Genomic DNA, 24,439 nt, shown 5'->3' with positions numbered 1-24,439 from the left:
TCTAAGGTATGCATGTTTTAGGAAACGAACTGCTTTTTGTTCGAATGTATACTGTAAGCAAGTGTTATTTTTGTCATGAAAACAGATGTTAGTAGCCCTGCTGGTCGTTAAGAGACGTTCAGCACGTCTGGAATGTATGAAGTAAGGGTGCTGAGTCTTCGACATCAAATTACCTTCCAGCCAGCCTGCTGTTTTTTGTAAACATTGTTCTACTATATGGTTTTATATTTTTTACTAACAGGATTGAAAAGACTGTTATTCCTATTTTGCATTTTTACAATATTTATATATTTCTTGTTTTAAAATCTGTGTTCGCAGTTTACTGTAATTACATTTGGGGAAACTGTTTTGATGTTGTTGAGACGCTGTAGGAATTTTTTCTGAACTTTTACAATGTATACACTGTTAAGGATATTAGCCACTGTCTGTGAATTGCAATATTTCATTGATGTTGAAATCTTCTTGGCTTCATATTTTGCTTGTAACGATTTTCTAATCTGAAGAATATAGTTGTCTGTTAATATAGAGTGTTACTAGTTTTTGGAATGAAATATTTATTTTATACATATGTAAAATAAAATGGATGCTATGAGTGAAATTTTAGTTATGCTCCTATCCCAACGTCCCAGTCAGCCATGGAAATTTTGGTAGGGAGCTTAGATTAACTAATGGTAGAGTCATTATATAATAACGTGGAAGATCATGGGACATATTTCTTGTACCGAGATCATGAGAAATTTAGATTTTGAGTAACAACAGATTCTGACGTGTTAAAAGTCTCAGGAAACAAGATCATTATAAATGATTTGTTTACAGTTGTTTCGCGACTTTTTGAGCGTACCAAAACGCCTAATAACTAGTCGCTATGGAGCCCCCTCTCATTCGAGCATGAAGTGTAAAAGCATTAATTACTTCTCAGAAGTGGGTTCCACTCACCGCCTATCATCCGTAAATAATCCGATTATTAACTTCTGAATTACTTGATAATTCGCAATAACAACGCAGTATCGAGTGATATTCGGAACCTGGGAAAGTTTCAAATACAGTAGCCAAGAGTGTTGGAAAGCTTTAGCGAGAGTAGCTGAAAAAGGAACGGGATGTATATCAACGGCTAATGAGTTTTGTATGTCGGGAGTAAGGCGAAATAACTCAAACAGTTTAAATAACTGGGGTAGGACAGTGTAGCCATGATCTGCGAAACCCCATCTTGTTGCCGGAAGACTCAGGTCATAGCACGAACTCCAGTGTACTGTTGTTTCTGTGGTGTCACCGCCAGACACCACACTTGCTAGGTGGTAGTTTTAAATCGGCCGCGGTCCATTAGTACATGTCGGACCCGCGTGTCGCCACTGTGTGATCGCAGACCGAGCGCCACCACAAGGCAGGTTTCGAGATACGGACTAGCACTCGCCCCAGTTGTACGGACGACGTAGCTAGCGACTATACTGACGAAGCCTCGCTCCTTTGCCGAGCCGATAGTTAGAATAGCCTTCAGCTAAGTCAATGGCTACGACCTAGCAAGGCGCCATTAGTAACATTGCATGTATCTAAAGAGTCTCACTTGTATCGCCACAATCTCCAGATGTACCAAAAGGATGGATTAAAGTTAAGTATTCCAGAAGCTACGTACTTTTCTTTATAGCATTCATTACGTATCCTGTTTCAGACCTCACGCCATCCTGCTTTAAGGGGATACGGAATCACCTATCCCCGCAATGTTAATATATGCCTACTATAGGGAACATTTTCTCACAAACTACTGGAGACAGAGAGGTAAAAATTTTACTGTATGTGCATTCATATGTTACAACAATACTGAAACAACAGTTTATTGTCAAAGTATTTTCTTACAGAGATATTGTACATTTATTTTTAAGTAAATTTTTTCCATCGCTTTTTACTAGACTATCACCCCTAAGTCTTTTGTAAATCAAGTAATTAAAAAATCGTTGTTTCAGTATGTAATAGGGACCTATGTCACTACGTCATAAAAATTTCAGACTTCTAGGTTGACCAGTACCTGAGATAATGTTCCTAGATGAAGTAAAAAGTAAACTTACGGGAAACGGAGAAAGAAGATTAAAACATTCCTGATCCGTAGCTAATACCCCCCTTCACGGTCTTCATAATCATCTTCAAGTCTTCTTTTGGCACCCCTCTGCACCTGTCTTGCTTTTTTCACTAATGTCTTGATTATATTATCAGCATGCCTTAGTCTGTGCTGATCTAAAAAGAACATAGCACGTACCGTACGGGAACCAACACACATACCCAACTTTTGAAGGACCTGGCATTTAGTTATATTTCCAAGATTGAAGGTTGCCACAGCATCATACACACCAAAATGTAGTGTATTAATTCCGACAAACACTGTTTTTGGGAGACGATGCCATATCACACTATTCAAGCACTCGTTGGGGTTCTGCGTTTTTCCGTGAAGACATTTCATCAGAAGACTTCTGTCAGCCAGATCTCTGAAAATGGGCTTTATTTCTGCCATGATGGCTGATGGTAGACTGTGGTGGTGAATGTATTTCTCTCCTGTTGTTAGTCCCCTATTGTATTTACACCAGCTGTTTTCACCTTTGGGGCACAAACCATGTTGTGGATGCTCATCCGTGGATGCGGTGTGGAAATATAAAGCCCATATAGCTCTCCTCATTTCTTCAAGATTGCCTGTATTTTGCCTGATTGCAAGGCCATAGCAGTTCTGAATGTGGTCTATTATGGAATCAGTCAATCTTCCTCTGCCATCCAAGGTTTTCCCATCATCTAGTTTTTTCCCTTTCATAACTGATTTTAACCTTCTCAGCCTGGCACCCATTCTCTTCTGCACATGTCCTATACATTCAAGTTTGCTTATATTTACACTGTTCCCATATGGTTTGCTTTCCAAAACTTCTTTGAATGCTTTAGAGTCACCATCTCCCAGATACTTGACATAGCGAACATTATACCACTGTGAAGAGCGATGAAAAATTTTCTTCACCCCAGCAACCTCCATGCCACCACTACTACCATAATAATTAGCAATACAGTCATCACTGTGTTCATTTTTCAGCCTGCCTGTGCACCTACAGTATTTAGACATTATTGCAACATCAATAACCTTGCCAGTATCAACACTAGTTGCTGTTACAACACCATTGTTGGAGGTGTGGCCCCTTTTCTGCCACGTGCCATCAAACGCCACTGTGAGGTCACGACTGCCGTCATTTTCTTCCACTGCTTCTTCCACAGCAACCTGCATTGACTTCTGTGCTACATCTTCAACTGCAGATCCTAGTACATAATTGTAAGCTTCAAACTTTGAAGGTGCACTTGGAAGATTTAGAACACCACATAGCATATCACCAGCTGCTTTGCCCTTACCAATTGCTCGCAATCCATAAACTAACCTAATATTTACACTATAAAGTTCAGTTTTCTTGTATCCATTATTTACAGTTACTGAAACCGAACTTGGAAACTTACAGCTGTATTTACAAACACTGCATATTAAATTAAACTGGGCAGCCAGGCCAACATGGGATTCTACTTTCAGAGAAACGTTTCCATGACATTTTTTGCAGCACAAACTGTTTTCAAGAGCTTCACACAATATATTCGTATCAATGAGTTCAAAAACTTCATTCCCTCTATCAAGTAAATTATATTTCTCTTCCAAATCTCTTAGTTTTTTATGAGAAGCACTGTTTTCATTTGGTGTAAGTTCGTTCGGCAAATCAGTAATAAGTGGATTCACATTTTCCAACAGTGATGATGATGAACTGCTTTGCTTTGCTAATGAATCATTATTTCTTTTCTTTTGCCAGTTCACACGCTTTTTAAATACTTTTGCTTTAGCTCTAGGCATTTTCACTGCGAAAAATGAAGCACTAAATACGAAATAACTCAACAACAACTACTTTCTTATATCACACTGTTTACAAAACAGTCCCGCCACAAAGTCAAAGAGTAACTTGAGGAAACCAGAGAGAAACATTTTCGGGCAACTAGTGTATAAATAGTCGCTGGAAACCGGGATATTTGAATTCATGTCACTTTAAAGGTACTGCCAAAAAGTTCATGGTCAGCCACGAGAGACGTGTATAACTAAAGCGCAATACCCGATCTCACAAATATATAAAAATAAAATAGTTATAATTGTAGTAGAGCTATGTATGATACGTCATTTTAAAGAGGAAACATGGCAGAATATAATACGCCAATAAAAAAAAATTCGATTTTTTAACCCAAAATCCGATTCCGTATCCCCTTAACTAAGCGCGTGCCTTTCGGCTTCCTTTCATTGTGTCTAGGCTGTCTTGTCTAGACACAACAGTTTCCTGCTCCCCACTCTTTTTTGCGTGACCGTCGTTAATTGAGGATGGCCACCGAAGAGTGTGGCCTAAGTTTTATTTTGTGAGGACTGTCGTATACTTCGCCTAAGATATTAACTTCATCTGAGAGGGCCATTTCGGTGCGAAGTTAATGAAGACTCTTCTTTTTGGCGTTAATAACGCTAATAACTAACCGCCTCACTCGCTACGAAACTGTTGAAGTCAAAGAAGGACCTTCAGTTCTTAATACAGCTCAGTTCAAAACTCTGTTTTCTATTAAATCAAGAGGGCCGGCCTCGTGCCAAAACTTAAGTACCGTACTTGATGTGAAAAAATGATTTTACTATGTACAGAGTGATAAATAAAATTCATTAGGTAATATACTGTAATTTTTCACGTCACACCCTTAAAAATTTGGAAATGCTTCAACAGGTAGGAGTTTTTGATAGGTTTACTATAGCTGACTTGTGTTTATCGCATGTCAGTTATGCTAATTTATGTAATACGTTTAAGTTTATTGCTTTCGCACTCTTTCTTATCAGAGCAGTGACAGGTAATGCCTTCAAATGACATTCTGACGTGTGTCTTTCGCTTTGTTTGTAACAGGAGTAGTAGTAGTTTTAGTAGTACTAGCTATTTTCATCTGAGGACCACTTTTACAAGGTTGCTGGACGTTTCACGGTACTGGAGTTCTTTTCTCGTGTTACATCATACTGTATAAAATCGTTTTGCTCAATTCATTTGAGATACAGTAACGTTAGTTCTTGCCTTCAACCAAGCGCACTTGAAACTGAGTTGCACTGATGGGTACTCTTGAAATACGTAGGTAGAAGCTGGCGTCCATTTCGCGCCAGTAAAAATTCAATTGCTTCGAGGATCTATATATTAAGACTGCATCTTCGCCACTTACTTGCCTCCGCTGTGGCCGAGCGGTTCTTGGCACTTCAGTCCAGAAACGCGCTGTTGCTCCGACACAGATTCGAATCCTGCCTCGGGCATGGATGTGTGTGATGTCCTTAGGGTAGTTAGGTTTAAGCAGTTCTAAGTCTAGGGGACTGATGACCTCAGATGTTAAGTCCCATGGTACTTAGAGCATTTGAGCCATTTTTGAACCACTTACTTTCTAGTTTACTTCGATGCTTTTTCGCTTCGTGAACGTTTACTGCGATGTCCTTCTGTATTTTCTCCAACGCGTCCAGTCTCTCATACGTATTGCTCGCGTCTCTTTCACCTTTTTTTTCATTTTTCTAGTTTTGGCACGTCTTCTTTCAACGAGACTACCACATGTATTGGGTGTGTATAACTGGAGGGAACTGTAATGCGAGAGACGATCTGTCTACCCACCAAATAGTGTGGCTCTGGCCCTGCGTTCTGCTCTCGGATCACCCTCTGTACCACAAATGCGGTAAAGTTCGTCATGGTACGAGCCAACTAGCTGTATTCTGTCAGATGAATGTATCTCTGCATAGTAAGTACCACTGAGAGGACTGGCGCAGTTTGTGAGAACGGACTAACACTGTAAAGTTGAGGACCACCAAGTGGAATACTTGCGCTTACAGATGCATGTAGGGGAAACAGGAACGAACAATGAAATGGAAGACTGGATGAAGCAAAAGAAACTCAGTAGGCTAGACAACAAAGAACATCCACAAAGGAAATCGGCTCAGTCGTAGCCTGTACTTCTACATCTACATCTACGTGATTACTCTACTATTCACAATTAAGTGTCTGGCAGAGGATTCAGTGAACCACCTTCAGATAGTTTCTACTGTTCCACTCTCAAACGGCGCGCGGGAAAAACGAGTACTTAATTTTTTCTATGTGAACCCAGATGAATCTTATTTTATCGTGATGATCATTTCTTCCTATGTAGGTTGGTGCCAACTGAATGATTTCGCAATCGGAGGAGAAAATTGGTGATTGAAATTTTATTAGAAGATCCCGTCGCAATGGAAAACGCCTTTGTTTTAATGATTGCCACTCCAGTTCACGTATCATGTCTGTGGCACTATATCCCCAATTTCGCGATAATACAAAACGAACCGTCCTTCTTCGAACTTTTTCGATGTCATCCGTCAGTCCCACCTGTTCTGCCAGTGAATCGCAGTCATTGATTTGCTCTACCTACAACATCATCTATGTGATCGGTCCAAGTTAGGTTACTTGTAATTGTAATCCCTACGTATTTAGTCGAATTTACAGCCTTCACAATGTATGACTTATCGCGTAATCGAAATTTAGCAGATTTCTTTTAGTACTCACGAGAATAACTTCACACTTTACGTTATTCAGGGTCAACTGCCACTTTTTGCACCACACAAATATCTTATCTAAATCATTTTGCAATTCGTTTTGGTAAATTATCTAAGAGGGCTTCTCCCATTGTCTCCTATGTCGTTAGTATAGATCAGACTGCCTATAACACCTTGGGAAACGCCAGATATTACATCTGTTTTACACGATGACTTTCCATCTATTACTAAGGGAATAATAAGAGTGGACGATCAAGAACGAAGTGCTCGTGTTAAGAAGGGTATAAGACAAGGCTGTAGCCTTTCGCCCCTACTCTTCAATCTGTACATCGAGGAAGCAATGATGGAAATAAAAGAAAGGTTCAGGAGTGGAATTAAAATACAAGGTGAAAGGATATCAATGAGACGATTCGCTGATGACATTGCTATCCTGAGTGAAAGTGAAGAAGAATTAAATGATCTGCTGAACGGAATGAACAGTCTAATGAGTACAAAGTATGGTTTGAGAGTAAATCGGAGAAAGACGAAGGTAATGAGAAGTAGTAGAAATGAGAACAGCGAGAAACTTAACATCAGGATTGATGGTCACGAAGTCAATGAAGTTAAGGAATTCCGCTACCTAGGCAGTAAAATAACCAATGACGGACGGAGCAAGGAGGACATCAAAAGCAGACTCGCTATGGCAAAAAAGGCATTTCTGGCCAAGAGAAGTCTGCTAATATCAAATACCATCCTTAATTTGAGGAAGAAGTTTCTGAGGATGTACGTCTGGAGTACAGCATTGTATGGTAGTGAAACATGGACTGTGGGATAACCGGAACAGAAGAGAATCGAAGCATTTGAGATGTGGTGCTATAGACGAATGTTGAAAATTTGGTGGACTGATAAGGTAAGGAATGAGGAGGTTCTACACAGAATCGGAGAGGAAAGGAATATGTGGAAAACACTGATAAGGAGAAGGGACAGGATGATGGGACATCTGCTAAGACGTGAGGGAATGACTTCCATGGTACTAGAGGGAGCTGTAGAGGGCAGAAACTGTAGAGGAAGACAGAGATTGGAATACGTCAAGCAAATAACTGAGGACGTAGGCTGCAAGTACTACTCTGAGATAAAGAGGTTAGCACAGGAAAGGAATTGTGGCGGGCCGCATCAAACCAGTCAGTAGACCGATGACAAAAAAAAAAAAAAAAAAAAAAAAAAAAAGACAACTAAGAACTGTGATCTTTCTGACAGGAAATCACGAATCGAGTCGCACAACTAAGGCGATATTCCATAGGCACGCAGGTTGATTAGAAGACGCTTGTGAGGAACGGTGTTGAAAGACTTCTGGAAATCTGAAAATGTGGAATCAATATGACATCCCCCGTCGATAGCACACATTACTTCATGCGTATAAAGAACTAGTTGTCTTTCACTTCATTCCTTATCTAGCTTTCGTACTTCCCATTGTTTAGTTGGGTTGTTAATCACAGTTGCTTTAATTCGTCCCGTTAAGGCACAGATTTTTCTTCGACCCAGTTGTGTTGAGCCTCCCAATAAACATCATAGCAGACGTTTCCACACTTCAGTTTTTTTTTTTTTTTTTTTTTTTTTTTTTTTTTTTGCCAGATAGCCTTCTCTGACTTATGAAATATATTTTCAGGATTGTGATTTAAGTTTGGCCTATGCTATAAACAAAATTTACTTTTCATTTATTTATATTGAACCTATTGGTGTTTTGTTTACCTGTAAATCTGAATAAAAGAGTTTACATATATTATGTATGTTTGAGCAATGCTCCATATTTATGGTGGTAAGATGGAATAAGAGAGTTCGTGGGTAATGTGTTTTGTCAGGCAGCTGAATTATAAGATTTATCTCTGCAATTAAATATTGTGCCTCGAGTGAATTAACAAATGATTTGTGATAGATGACTTCCACCTTTCCATGCCCATTTAATTGTTCCTTTATCCTGGGCGTGCAGTGACATTTCAGTAACATAACATATTAACCACATGGTAGAAAATGGTTGAAATGGCTCTGAGCACTATGCGACTTAACTTCTGTTCGAACTAATTTAACCTAACTAACCTAAGGACAACACACATCCATGCCCGAGGCAGGATTCGAACCTGCGACCGTAGCGGTCGCTCGGCTCCAGACTGTAGCGCCTAGAACCGCACAGCCACTCCAGCCGGCCACATGGTAGATATGAATGAAAGTGCAGGGGCATGTTGCCAGACGTCTGCCAGTCGTGCACAGAATACTGAACTTCAATGGCTTTAATGTATGTAACTCTACCTTCTGGCGGGGTATGGGACTACGGCTGTTCAATGTTCAGTAAAAACAATACCAATCGCTGTTATACAGGCTTTTGTAGGCAATCAGTTTCGACGTTACACTACGTCATCTTCAGGCCTAAACTGCTTCAATCCAGTAACCTTCATGTTACAAATATAGCAGTGCCTTTAACTGGTCTAGTAATAGCTATTACGGTCATACGTGCTGGACCAGTGTATGCCCGTAATAGCTATTACGAGACCTGTTAAAGGCACTGCTACATTTGTAACACGAAGGTTACTAGATTGGAACAGTTCAGGCCTGAAAAAAAAAAAATGGAAATGAGCGAATGGCACCATTGGCCAGGAGGCCCCATCTGGGGAAGTTCGATCGCCAAGTGCAAGTCCTATTTCAGTCGATGCCACATTGGGCGACTTGTACGCCGGTGATGAGGATGAAATGATGATGAGGACAACACAACACCCAGTCCCCGAGCGGAGAAAATTTCCAACCCGGCCGGGAATAGAACCCGGGTCCGCTTGCATGGAATGTGAGCACGTTACCACCCAGCTATGCAGGGGGCATTAGGTCTGAAGATGAGGTAGTGTAACGTCGAAACTGGTTGCTAGAAATAAACTTATATAACGCTGATTGGTATTGTTTTTATTGATTAGTGGCTTTCGGTCAGTGAGACTATTGAGCCAACTAGGACTGGTCCGCAACACGGCGCTCTTGAAGGGACAGGAAGAACAGTCTAAATCAACCAGCAAGCAGTTACGGTGTAAGGTGGAGATTTTCTTCATTACAACGTGGCGCGGAGACAACGTTTGGAGGATTCCACATGGGGAAGAACCATCGGGAAATTGGAACAAGGACGAAGTGTGAAAAAAGTAGGGCAGGAGTTTAGTATCATTCATAGGATTGTTTCACGTTCATGGGGAGCGTTCCGAACCGCAAGTACTGCTGTCCGAATTGAGAGGGTCGTGGTCAACTACGTTTAGCTACAGAAGCAGATAACCGCTACGATGCGTGACAGGTAAAGAGGACCCACATCAAACAGCGGGTGCAATTGCGACGAAAATTAATAGGGCAGCAACGAACATAATCGCATGCTCTACATTGGTACTGTGACTGCATAGGGAGGTCTCTCTATCCAGTGACCAGTACGTTGTGTTTCGTTGACACCGGGACATCGGCGCCACCGTTTGTGATGGTGTCAAGAGCGTAGGGTCTGGACCAACGACGACTGGGATTGCGTTCTCTTCTCGGATGAGAACAAATTAAGACTGATTACTGATTCTGGCCGTAACCTCATATGGCGAGGGGTAGTAATACGTAATTCACCTAGGAAAATGGGTAGTACAGGTATTGTATTGCTGGAAGACTTAATGTTGTATCTGCGAACTGATCTCTAACTCTTTCAACAGGGTACAGTCATCAGTCAATGCTATTGTGACACTGTATTCTTTCGTTATGTGCGTCTCTTCAGGGACGTATTCGAGCGTGAGTTCATTTTTGTGGATGACAATGCGCGACCAAAGCTAACAGCACAGGTGTGGGGGCTCTTAGAACGACAGGACATTCGGCGAATGGACTGGCCTGCCTGTTTGCTTGACCCTTTCCCTGACTTATATCCCATCGAGCAATTGTGGGATGCTGTGGAGCGACGTACTGCAGCCGGTTAATATGCACAAATGACCTTCCAGCAGTCGTCAGCTGCGTTGATGGAAGAATGGAACGTCCTACCACAAGAACCCCTTACCAACTCTGTGGCCGTCGTGGTAGAACGTTGCAGGGCATGCACTGCTTTCCGCATTGATCACTCATCCTATTAAGAACCATACGCCGCCTTTTTTCTTATCCAAGGACCTGTCATAAATCGCGGTGACTACAGTGTGATTATAGTCTTTGAATAAGTCTTTTCTCTTCGACTCATTGCTCATTTCTTTCACCAATATCTTCTGTACTCTGCAATATTATAGCAGTTCTTATTATGTGTGGTCCAAGTTTCATCCAGCCATGTTACATGACAGTGACGCATCACATGAAACTTACTTTCATCGTAAAGTTTTGCGCGCCAGTGTAGTTCATTAGCCTAATACTGAACCTACAAGCAGACTTACTGGAACATTTGATGGCGGCACACATGACAAGACGAGAGTTGTAGCACGAAAACCAGTCCGCAAATAAACGTGAAACTTGCACCAAATATGCCAACAAAATTAAAAGTTCCTGCCATTGTTTCGATTCCACCTTTACAACAGACCGAGAGATTTCCTCCCCCTTTGTAACTATTACATGTGTATACATTGTCTGCTGTTAAATGGGCCATTTGCAAGACGGCTGTTGAAAGGCAGGGGAGCGTTGCTTTGATCTGTCATGTTGGAGTAGGTGCTATTCCAGCAGGGCGCTGTGGGCTCGATGGTGAATGTGGAGCTGCACAAAACAGTTATGAGAACCCAATAGCTGAGGAATACACTCTGCTTCATCATCATCATCATCATCATCATCATCATCATCATCTTTTCCGCAACAAGGATTACGCCTTGGTGACCTGCTCCGGCTTCATCGGATTTATTCGCATAATTTCTTTGGTGTTCCCATACTTATTCTTCCGACTGGCTTACACCTGCCTGCCGCTTGATTTATACTTTAAAGGTGGTCTTTCCATTTTTTATGCATTTCTGTTTTACCATTTGGATTATATATTTAGAACTAGTCTCTAATCTTTTCATTACTAAATCTAGAATAAGGGCCAACCGAATTAAAACGAGACAGATGCGGCAAAAGTAAGTAAACTGTTTATTATTTAAAAAGTAATCGCCGTAGGTGTTAGTACATTTATTCCACTGTGACACAAGACGGACAATGCATTCTGGAAAATATGTTTGCGGAGACCTGCGTAGCCGTAATTGTACTCAGGCGTGCATCTCTTCGTCCGAAGGAAATCGAAGGTCATGAATGTCTTTCGGACGGGAATCGCATTGAAAGATATAGGGACTGTATGGCGTATGTTTAAGGGCTTCCCAGCGTAGCTGTCCACATGTTGCCAAGTCTGTTTGGACTACACTGCATAAGTTTCATGAGCAGCCCTTTCAAATCCTCCATACAGTCTCGATCTCTCCCTATATGATTTCCTCTGTTTTTCCTGGTTGAGTGTTCTGTCCGTCTCTATTGACATATCCATAGACGAGACTTTAACCTTCCCTCCTCTCTTCTATATGTGTTATATCTCTGAAATTTGAGCATTATGTTAATGAATACTGGTAAACATAAAAAGCAATCACGTGGGTTTATGATCTCTGTTTACGATGTCCTACGATATACCACACGCACATTTGACATAGTTACGTATTGCTTGTGTCCATAGAACGTACGTTTTTGTATGTCTTCAAGTAATGCCTGGAGGTATTTGCTTTATCATTGACATACTGTAGTGATATTTGTTGGCCTGCACTGCACTGTGGCCTTTCCAAGCAGTGAGATTGCAGCAAGAATCGTACAAACGATTTGACGTGTTGTTTTTCCTATCATAAAGAAGAGAGCGGTTTGATTAACAATGTTTTTCTGGTGCAAAAAAAATACAATGAAGATAGGGATCTATAGTGAGCGGCGTCAATTTTTAATGGCGTACATTAGTGACACCCTTGTGTGGATAAATGTTGCGCTACCTTTTAAAGCATACTTACTGCTTATGAAAAGATGGATGATGTGAATTGGTTTTTTAAGTAAATTACGGAAAAGAGACGGTTGTCATGCTGAGGCATATTGTGTTACAGTGGTCTCCTACAGTCCAAGTGAGTACTGTTCTCAGAAAATAATGATTAATTTACTCCTTGTATGAGGTTAATACTAATCTTCTGAATTCTCAGCAAATTAAACAGTGCCTCTGATGATGTAAATTTTGTTCCTTTTTTCAATTTAAATGGATAGGTGTTGTGTATGTTTGTAACGAAAATATACAAATTTGTTTCGTCGTTTTCTTCTAACGTAGTTCAAGTTCCAAACATTAGGAATCAGTAGCTATCTCTCCAATATGTCCCTACATAGGCCTCTGAAATAAAAACTGAATACATTATTTGGAATTGGTTTTTCTTCAAAATTTTCGTCTATTAAGGGTACGAAATTCTGTAAATGCTCTCTTCTTTTTCATCCGTCCGTAATTGAAATCTGTTACCTGATTTATGAAATTAAATTCGTTCCTTTTCCCTTTATTTTGATTCCTTTTAGTTTTCAGAGTGATGCATGATTTTAGCCTGTGTGGTTGTGTATTTTATCTCCAAGCCAAGTGTTGTGGTCCACTCCTTCTAATCCAACATACTGTGGAGTATTCCCGCACTCCAGTAGGATGCGAAGGCAAATTTGCTTGTGCAACTTGCATCGGTTACAAAGTCTATCAGGTTCCGCTGTTATATTTCACTTTGTGCAGAATGCGCTAAACGACAGTTCAAATGGCTCGGAGCACTATGGGACTTAACTGCTGTGGTCATCAGTCCCCTAGAACTTAGAACCTAAGGACATCACACACAACCATGCCCGAGGTAGGATTCGAACTTGGGGCCGTAGCGGTCGCGCGGTTCCAGACTGTAGCGCCTAGAACCGCTCGGCCACTTCGGCCGGCTTAACGACAGTTCCCGTAGAGCATTCCAGGTAAGGTGGAGATTATATAATACTCCTTAAAACACATGTAGGAAGTCTTTTTCTTTATTTCGTCATTTATTTATCATGTTCCGTGGGAGCATGCGAGCCAGAATTACTTGGTTATGGAACGAGTAAAGTCGCTATGTAATTTACGGAATGCGGATGCTTTTTTAATTTTTACTTTTTATATGCGGCCCGCCCCTAATTCGTCTCCTGGGCAAATCTCTTCATCTCAATGCGGTACTTACACCCTAAGTCCTCAGTTATTTGCTGGGATTATTCCAGTTTCTATCTTCCCCTACACGTTTTATACTCTATAGTCCCCATAGTCCTCCCCGATATTTTAAGCCCATTCATCCGCTCCGTTCTTCTTATTGGCGTTTTGCACGTATTCATTTCTTCGTGGATTTTGCGGAGAACCTAGTCATTCCTGATCTTATCAGTCCACCTAAACTTCAAAAGTCTTCTGCAGTACCACTACTCAGATGCTTCGATTCTCTTCTGTTCAGATTTTCTGTCTGATTCACTACCATGCAATGCTATGCCCCAAACGTACATTCTCAGAAATTTCATCCACATATAAATGCTGCTTAGATAATCTATAAATAAAAGATTAAAAGAAGTAATGAAACATGGAAGTACTGTGGTGGAGTATACGAATAAATAAAACATTACACAGCAAAGTTATCAAATACTAATCTATATAACAAGAGAATGCAACAAGGGAATCCTTTCAACCTGAATTGGAATACTTGCGATATATCGCTCCCTTCTTTAAGTTCTGCTGTAAGTCTACTGAAGATCAGCCTTCTATGTAGTGCACACTTTCTGCACCATGCTTAAGTGACAACCAAGAGCATTTCGTTTTTCCGTCTGCTGTTCACTGAACGAAGTTTGTTCTTTCTTTTGAATGTTCAACGTTGTCAAATGTCATGAAATGTGCACGGTCGTCCTGAAAATTTGTACTTCCGAAATTTTTATTGTTTTCTCAGTATTCGTTGATGTTTTACATGTCACGCATGTTACTCAGTCGACTTTCCCGCTTTGATGACCTAAGTTCCAACCCTCCTCCGCTAGAGGGCTCCGAATTATAGCGCGCAACGAGACTGTGTGTAGTGTAACCATGTCGCTGCGTGAGAGACCCTCAGAACACTGAAAGTACGAATTCAAAGAATTCGACCTTCAGCATGACAATGTGTGACCCTACATGAACACTGACATCTACAACAATCCGACGCCTTGGTTTCACTGAAACCAATCACCCTCCATACAGTTACGACTGAGCCCAATCCGATTTTTATATTTCCATAACTTAAAAAAGAACACCTTCGAACGCTTCACTTTGCTGGCCATGAAGCTGGGCAAGCGGAAGGGGGGTTGTACCCCAGTCAACAAAGTCGGACATTATACAGCAGTCGCTCCGAACCTGGGGTAATTACCCCCTGAAGGAGAAAGTGAAATTTTTTGGGGGGTAAAAACAAAACGGGTCAAATATGTTTTGGTCACAAAAATGAATTATTTTGTAAGATCATTAGTATGTAAGATTATAATACAGATTACGTATGTTACCAACATAACATTTTTCTTTTCATATGCTAGCGTTAACGCGTAACAACATTTGGTGGTTACAGCTTGTAAAATAAATGTATGAACAGTTTCTTCCTTAGATACTCTTAGTCCACTCGCTACGGACACGCTTTGTACCACGCAGGTATTACAATGAGACACATACTGATTTGCTTAAAAATCTCATGGAAATGCTTTACTGAGTTAGAGGTCGTTTCCGCAATAGGCCATACATTGCTTCATTATTTACTTCCCAACAATGAACTGACAGCGCAATACAACGATATAAAGGCTACTACAGCGCTCTAGATCCTACGCTTTGTTGTTATTATTGTTGGTGGGAGGCTGAAGTCTTCCTGATTTTGCCGTTTCATAAATAAAGAATCCAGTAATCAAGCGATTGACAAACAGTACGCTTAAGTGTAGTCCACTCATTTTAATTTGCTTTGAGGGTCATTTAATATCCAAGATAGCATTCAATATTATTAGATCCTCAGCAGTTAAGACGGTCATTTTCTGATCTTCAAAAATCTTGCTACACTTAACTTCACCCTTATCACTGTATCACATGTGCCATGTTGACCGAACTGGATGACATGTGGCACATTCCTCCAGGATTGTTAACAACACGAACAGCTTTGATGCAGATAAAATCAATACAGTTAAAATGCATCTTGGACATGGCTGGTTACACAAGGTGTTGAGAACTGTACTATATTCATTTGTGACAAACTTGTTTTTATTTTTCATAAACCTGTGTGGAATGTACTACATACTTTCCGCTATAGGGCCAACATGACATGCGTAATAGTCAGAACGGAACAGGCGGTGTAACAACACAACTTTTAGAGATGAGAAGATGCGCCTTAACTCTTGAAACTGGTCATCAGGAATAAATAGTATTGAGTGCGATTTTGGCGATTAAATTTTCGAAGTTACAGATCTCTCCTTCTTGTCTCTAATTAAGAGTAATTTTTTATCATTTAAGTTTGACTGATTTTAAATGGGTTGCAGGGAGCGGGTAAAGGAAGTACTGCTAGGCAGACGAGTGGAAACATTTTTTGTAACAAGTGCCTATCCCTAACGTGGATAGTTAGCTTTCTTTTCTGAGAATAAGTTTTAGGTAGCACTCGCGGTGCACTGAGAATTGCTTCACCATTATATTAAGAAAGGTTGTTAGAAATAAGCAGTACCAGAGTCTCGTTAGTTCAGAGTATCAAACACCTTCATAACTAACTTTCTTCTTACTCTAAAGTTTACTTAGACGCTAATGGATGATGATTGCGGTAGCATGGGAGGGATCCTACGTAATATCTGATTGCTTTCAGGGGTGATGGCCTCAGGAAGGTTGGGGATCACTGTTCTACGGTGACAATATCAACAAACTGGTGTCTCGTCGGTAGAAATGTGTTCGGCGCCAGGGTGACTGTGTTGAAAAATAAATATATAGATACAAAGAATAGAGACGCAGAAGGCTAATAAAGTTTGTTTCATTTCGAGAGCCTTAAGAATTTCCACGTAAAAATTCGGAAGCATTAGTTTTCTGCACGTCCTCGTATGCAGAGTTATGGTAGAGTTCGAATTTGTGACACAACAGCCGGACGGAGTGGCCGTGCGGTTCTAGGCGCTACAGTCAGGAGCCGAGAGATCGCTACGGTGGCAGGTTCGACTTCTGCCTCGGGCATGGATGTCTGTATTGTCCTTAGGTTAGTTGGGTTTAATTAGTTCTAAGTTCTAGGCGACTGATAACCTCCAGAAGTTAAGTCGCATAGTGCTAGGAGCCATTTGAACCATTTTTTTGTGAGACAACAGTCTACACTAAGTTCGCCAAATAACACCGCATATCAGACATTCCGCCCTTCTCTGCGCTAAGAAGTACCAAGATATCTTTTCCATCAAGGAAAAGAACACAGAAAAGAGAATTTGCCCATCACCTTAGTCCATGCCGAAGCAGCAGGGTAAATGGATCTTGCCTGCTAGCTGCTGCAGCTGCGTTTAATGAAAGGGGGGTGTGGGCTGGAAGTGGCTGAGGGGGGAGGGGATGGGGGGAGGGTGGAGGTTTGCGGACTGGTCTTTGCCCCTCCGGGCGACTTGCCTTGAGTTGGCGCTCGCCGCGCTAAGTTATTCCGTGACTCCGTTGTTTCCGCCGTAGCGGCGCCCTGCCCTCAGTTTGCATGCCACGCCCACAGTTTGCCTGCGCCGCGGTGTGGACTTCTCTACCAGTAGATTAGCAGCGCTTCTGCTTAATGCTCCTCGCGTCCTGACGTCGGGTCTCTGGCACGCAGACGAGTAGTTTGCGTGCATGTGCCCAACTGCTCACTGGACTAGGAAGAATTTTTTAGCGCTCGTCTCAGCAGCGGGACAGTAAAACATTTAATGTAACTGCAGTGCCGGGTTACTCCAGGCAGTAATACGCTGAATTTCCTTAAATTTGAGAGACACCTCTTACGAGATATGCAAAGTATCACACCGAGGTATAGTTGTTCTACTGCAGTACCATATTCCCTCAACATAAAAGGAAGATGCGTTTAGGAATAAAAATGGAAAATATATTTTGGTAACCACACGGCCGATTAATAATAGCAATACTGTAAAAACGTATGATATAGTAAACAGCTCACAGGTAATTCACTTGTGAATCACATTATAAACTATTGGGTGATTCACGGAGACAGGCAAATATTTTAAAAGAAAGTTCAGGTAAACCAAGTCCAGAAACGTTTAGTTCCGGAGTTATGGCCAATAAAGGATTTTGCTTGAAATTTAACAATTTCGCTAATATGAAACAGTCGCAAATCCGTACGAGGTTAAAGTAAAGCACGATTTCCATTTTTGCGTCTGGGGATTGGTGAAAGACAGAGTTTATCAGGATACAGTCAATACACGTGAGGCATTACTTGCTCGCATTAAAGATACAACCCTGTGAAACTGAAGCGTGCAACAAGATCTGTTCGTACAAGTGCAGCTAAATGCATTGAATTCGGTGGAGACATTTTTGAACATTTATTCTGAATGTGTTGTCGAACTGTGTGTACACTATACACCTTCATTAACACTGTGAGAGGTGGCATGCCTTTGAGATACACACAGTGACTTGCCCCCTCTCATATTTATATCTTACTCTGAGTAATTCAATTTGGGAAAGTATGGCCGAGTATTGTCATTACAAGGCTAGTATTGAGAACTCAGAAGATATGAATATTGTCCTCTCTAATTGCATGTGGTGAAAAGTTGCTATTGCTTCACACGCGGACTTCCCACTCAGCGTCTCTCGCCACCCGGGTGGTCCGGTGACAGGCGGGTTCTGCTGATCTTGAAACGGTTATGCCGACGGGTGTGAGGGAGTTGAGTGGATGCTGCCCAGACGCTTACATTGTCATGAGAGCGGGGCGACACGCCCACAGGGGCCTGAAGGAGCGGCTGGGGCTAGAGATTCCGTTACTTCGCAGGAACTTAGTGAAAACAATTTGGGTAAAGTTGACTGTATCGGAGTTACTGTGTGACTTCGCTTGTTAAAATCAATCACTGTACCGTCAGTGATTGTGTAGCGAGCATTCTTCGTCTCTCTCAGAGGCGCATTTGTATTGCTAGGAAGTCTTCAGTCTGGAACAACCAGACCAGGATAATTTGTTTCGGACTATACTCGCGACTTATTGCCACCAAGCCACCAGCCATCGCCTCCGGTATGCCAGATTGTGTCCTTGGAAATGTATGTCCGCAGCACCGGCAGATTAGAGAATTTTGCTATGTGACAATCAGAGCTCAGCAGAGCGCGCCTGTTCCCGTTTTTCTAACGTAGTTCTGTCTTAGGTGTTCATTGTCTGAGTTCCCACTACTGTAGCAGCAATTAATGTTGGGTTGGCTGGGTGTTTCTCTTAAGATTTGAGTTGCAAGGAATTGGCTTCACTTACCACTTGGTCATCAATGTCACTATCTAGTTTATGGACAACTTCACCTTCACAGCATTTATTTGAGTATCCAGTGTGACGCATTGCAGATGTATCATGTGTTTTGTTTATTATTTTGAGTTTAGTAATAATAAATCAAATTGTTATTTTGGTCAGAACTTTTCTTCTGTTGATCAGTAGTGCATCCCTTTCATTTCTCACTACGTTAATGAAACTTTCCTTTATCAAATTAATTTCTATCAAACTAAATCATTACAGGTGCCAAACTTTTATCTACTCCACTTGCAGGGTCGATTACAGTCAGTCCGCGTTTCTTCTTAATCCATGTGCAACAGCAATAGTCGGAGTTAGAAAAGGGGGGGGGGGGCTTAGAGCATCATTTCTATATGAAGATTCTAGAAGAATTTAGTATTAAGTACACTGCTAGCCCCAGTACCTCGCAACTGAACTTAATTTTTTCCGGTTTAACAAAAATTCATATGTGCTATGGTATTAATAAAATCATATTATCTGACGCATTCATACAGTTTCAGTTAACGTTATTACCATCATTTTTCCTAAATTAAATTCTGCTGAAAACTTTGTACAATTAGCTGGAATTTAAAAAACAAATTAGGCCATGTCGTTAATAAATTTAAAATTTTCCGAAATTACTTCTTTGCTTCTGTGGATGTCCTGGAAAACTACTGCAGATACACATCTGGCACATGTTTGATTCACCAGATCAATAACAACAGAACAAACAGAAATCGTGATTTAGTCTCGTACGGTTTTGCGATGGCTTCATGTTAGCGAAGTTGCTAAATTTCAGGCAAAATCTTTTATTAGCCGTAACACCCTAACTAAATATTTGAGGACCTATGTTTATATGAATGGTTTTCTTTAGTTTTACTTGTAGAACAACATATTAAAATATTTGCGTATCTTCGTGAATCAACCTGTCTTTAACACTTTTATATTAAGAAGAAACTGTAACGTTCCATGGCAAACTCACACTATTAATAAACAAAAATTTAATTGTACCATATACGCTGCTATGAAACAATTTGTATATACTGTAATTATGTAACAAAAAATATTATTTAATTTTGTGTAAAAGACATTCGTTATTATTGTAATATTTTCTGTAGTAATATTCTCGATGTATTTATGATTGTAATATTTCTATACCCATAATGTAATTGCGAAATGTGTCAATATCTGCGATAGCAAAAATGTAAAATTCAGCCACAGAGGAAAATAATGTTGTAAGATTACAAAGAGATGTTAATGGTCAGCAGTAATATAAAAACCACCACGTAGTGTGTATTCTTTGTCGTGTCCCGGTAGAGCTGAAAGTGAGAGCAAGCTGTGACGTAGCATTTTAGGAACGAGTAGACTTCTTCTGTCTGTATCTAGATTTAGCCGCCATTAGAGGAGAAATTACAAACTAATGTAAGTTGAATTATTGTTGTGGTCTAAATACATTATAATTTATCAAAAGTGTGTATTATTAATGTAAATTAGCTTGCCCATGTCATCTATAATATTTCTTTAAACAATTTTCAGCGTTTTTAGCGGTGTTGCTGGGCTGTGCCGTGACCGAACGATTTGCAGCGGCGGCACATTTAAAAAATTGTTCCGCTAAGAAAAATTAACCAAACCCGTAAATCGGGAGCAGATAAAAATTAGCAGTGAATTAAGAAAATGTATTTTCTTTTACAGCGATCCTGAGACTGACGGAGTTATTTACTAGTTTCACATTTGTGCATTCATAGGCGGATAGTTAACGTTGGAATTTAACAATTTTGGTTCTTTCAAATAACTTAAATGTATAGTGAAGTGTGTTTTATCGATGATAATTAAACGTCGGCTTGGCAATATTTAGCCGTTTTCTGCTAATAGAGACAGTCTTGTGTTCCATAGCTAACGCCGGGAAAGGATTCAGTAAATATATATAAAAAAAAAAACCACTGCATTTAGAAAATGTGTGCCGAGGCCGAGTTATATAAAGGATTTAATTCTCAACTAAATATTCTTAATCAGTTAATATGAATTCACATAATTTTAAATGTACTTAATTCTGTGTAAATGAATTTTTATTACCACACGTAAATAAGAGGTCCTACAACAAAGTTCGTACGTACAGAAGGAAAGAAAAATAAAATAAAAAACGCTATTTTTTTTAAAAAAAGGTAACTATTAATTAATTATTTTTTTATTATTTTTTAATTTCATTAAGTTGGCGCCCAACGTGGGGCACGAATATGCAGTGGCCACAAAATACCCATGAGATAACTAGGGAATTATTGTAGTCGAACTTTGTTGGAGAACAACTAATATTTTTTCATGTATTGTATGTATTGCCTAACCAATATTGTGTGGTAATACCTGTATATGATTTTTTGCATGAGAACACTATATGCCCAGAGAAGAAGAGAGCTCATTATATCGAAAAATTAATTACCTACCACAATACCACGGGGCAGCTGCACCCAAGATAGATCACCAAAAGGTAAAGCTACAGTGTAGTTGTCCTGTGGGTAGTAAAGTAGCCTCAGTGCAGTGTTCTCGGCTCAATAGTGGTGTGCTTGTTGTTAGTGTTTTTTTTTTTAATAACAGGACATTTGAGTAGTTAGTCATTGTAGTATATAATAAGTGTGTTTCAATAAATGACCATTTCTTGTGTGATTATGTCAGTGAAACCTGAGTGTTAGGATATTTAGTTCAGATTTTGTTTCTTTTGTTGACTATGGTTAGATTGCGTAGTCAGAAAGATATAAACATGGATAATGAACAACAGTTAGCAAGCAGTGATACCGAGGTAGAAAGTGGGGCACAAAGTAATGTTAGTGGCGTAGTTCAGGAAGTACAATGTGAGAATCTGGGGGCAGAAGGGCAAGAAATGTTGCCACTGCCAGCCAGTGATTCAGTTGAAAGTAGAAATACTGTGCCACCCTCAAGCACTAGACACGGACCAGAGAGTGGTGAGGTGTCAGAAGTGCAATCATTAAGAGTTATGTTCGAACGCATGCTCAATTTCCAAGCTACGTTTGTGCATGAACAAGCAGAGCGTGACCAGAGATTGGTAGCTGAATTTGCACGTATGCAAGCAGAACGCGATAGAGAACGTGATACTAAACAAGCAGAGCGTGATCGATGCCAGCATGAGAGAGACTTGCAGTTAATGCAATCTTTGGAAGCCATGCAAAGTGAGATTGTTAGTTTGAGACAAAACTATGAAAACATACCCAAAGCGGTGCAAGAACTGAGCGAAAGAGTAGATAATATCCAAGTGGCTAACGCCAGTATCGTGGGTGAAATCAGTGTACTGGCTAACAGGATGGAACAATTAGAAATTGACACAAGTCAAGTAATTGAGCAGAAAATGTCCGAACAAGTGCACAAAATTGAAAACCAATTTATACAAAAAATAGGCGAGACGATGCGCGCCGCAATTGAGGCCAAAGACGTGGGCTCCTATGCGGAAGTGCAGGACCTAAAAAAGGTGGTGCACACTGACATTCCGCTATGGCAGCGGAATGTCGACCGTCGTCTTGTGGAGCTGGAGAGCAGCTGGCTGCACGGCGACGCACAGGCGTGTCACGACAGCCAGGTCCAACAATGATAGGCATATAAATACAGCAGTGAAAAATTGCGACTGCGAGACAGAACAGGCAACCAATGTTAGCGAAATAAACAAATGTCTCTCCAAAATAGTGATTGAAGAAAGCCTGATTAGAAACCGACAGTTTCAGATCTTTACAACGGAGAAGAAATCTGTTCACCCTGTAGTGTTTATCAAGGGATTTAGAAACATTTTGCCTAGCGTTTGAAGCCATACACAGAAAATACAGTTCGTTATGTCTTACATACAAGGAGATGCTGCATTATGGGCAACCGAAGCAGTTGACAGTTGCGACACATATGAGCAATTTGAAAAGGCATTCTTGGCCAAATATTGGTCAGCATGTATTCAGGAGAGATTAGGGAAAGAGGTATATAATCCAGAGCCGTATTCTCCAAGATTAGGCAATTTGCGAAAATATTTTGAGAAATATATTAATAAGACCCGTTACTGGGACGAGCAGATTTCATCCCGGGATTTGATCAGACTTTTGAAGTCACACTTGCCGATACACGTAAAGGAAAAACTTATACACGTACCGGAGAACGACATGGAACATTTCTTGTCTGTTCTGGACTCAATTGACCTGATTCAGGAGGATGTTAAGGCAGCCTCTGAACAGGCTAGAAGTAACGGAAACGGTTACAGAAATTGTCGAAATAACAAGCCTCCACCAAATAATGGAAACGGCGGAGGTAACAATGGGAGACAAGATTATGTACAAAACGGGAATAGAGGTAGAGACCAGAACGGCAATAGTCTGCCGGTGAATAATGACCGGAAAAGGAGGTCAGAGGACCGATATGAAACAGGCCCACCAAGCAATAGTAGGTGGAAAAATGCCAGGGGGCCGTGGAACACTAATACCTATAACGATGCAAACCGAACTTGGCCACAGAACCAGAGGCCCAGTCCGGACCGGCGAAACAGTGAAAGATATGACAATAACCGATCGCCACCACAAAATGCGCCAATTGCGCAACCGTGGCGGCCGACGCAACACATTACACATAGTGGAGGTCAGCGACACAGAGCAGCCACACCCATCCACCAGTAATAATCCAACAAACTAGATTCAGCCGAGATACACTCTCCATCGTCGGCTGAGGTTTGGAGTGAGAGCAGCCCGACACAGAACAAAATATCGGGAATCTGTATCCTCAGGTATAATGACGGGGTACAGATGGGACATGAATTAATAACTGAACCACCCGCGTGCATAAAGGAACACAAAGACAAAGTACAAGCGATAATAGAGATCAAAATTAACAATATTGATGTACAAGCAATCGTAGATACAGGTGCTACTGTCAGTGTCATGAGTATGGACTTATTCAGAGTACTGGGGAAAGAAAAGCGTATGCTGACTTTTCCTGTAAACAATTGCAAAGTCACTGGAGCCATCAGTGCACAGCAACAAATAATTAAACACCAAGTGCGGGTAGATATGTATATAGGGGGAGAAGCCATAGCGTGCTCATTCCTGGTAGTAAAGGGTTTAAGGGTAGCCTGCATTTTGGGTGTAGATTTTTTGAGAGAAAGGGACGCAGTAATCGACCTTTCTCGGGGAGAATTAAGTTTGATGAACGCGGGTAGGAGGATAGAATTGTCCATGCTCAGATCTGAAGAGGTACCTGTGCCTAATTGTAATGCTATTAACATAAAATGTAGGAATCAGTGGATACTACATTTAGACAATCATTCTCTAGGACAAAATCTCTATTATCCAGACGTACAAAGTGATCAATTAAAAGCAAATGTGGACGCACTTGTGAACAAAGTATCACAGTCCGAAAATTTGAACTCAATGCAACAGCAGGATTTGGTACAGTTATTATCTAACTATGCAGATATATTTTCAGAACGACCAGGAATTGTTAA

The sequence above is a fragment of the Schistocerca americana genome, chromosome 3 (genome assembly GCF_021461395.2).
Source record: "Schistocerca americana isolate TAMUIC-IGC-003095 chromosome 3, iqSchAmer2.1, whole genome shotgun sequence".
In the NCBI taxonomy this organism is placed as follows: Eukaryota; Metazoa; Arthropoda; class Insecta; order Orthoptera; family Acrididae; genus Schistocerca; species Schistocerca americana.
Note: the sequence above shows the minus strand (reverse complement) of the source record.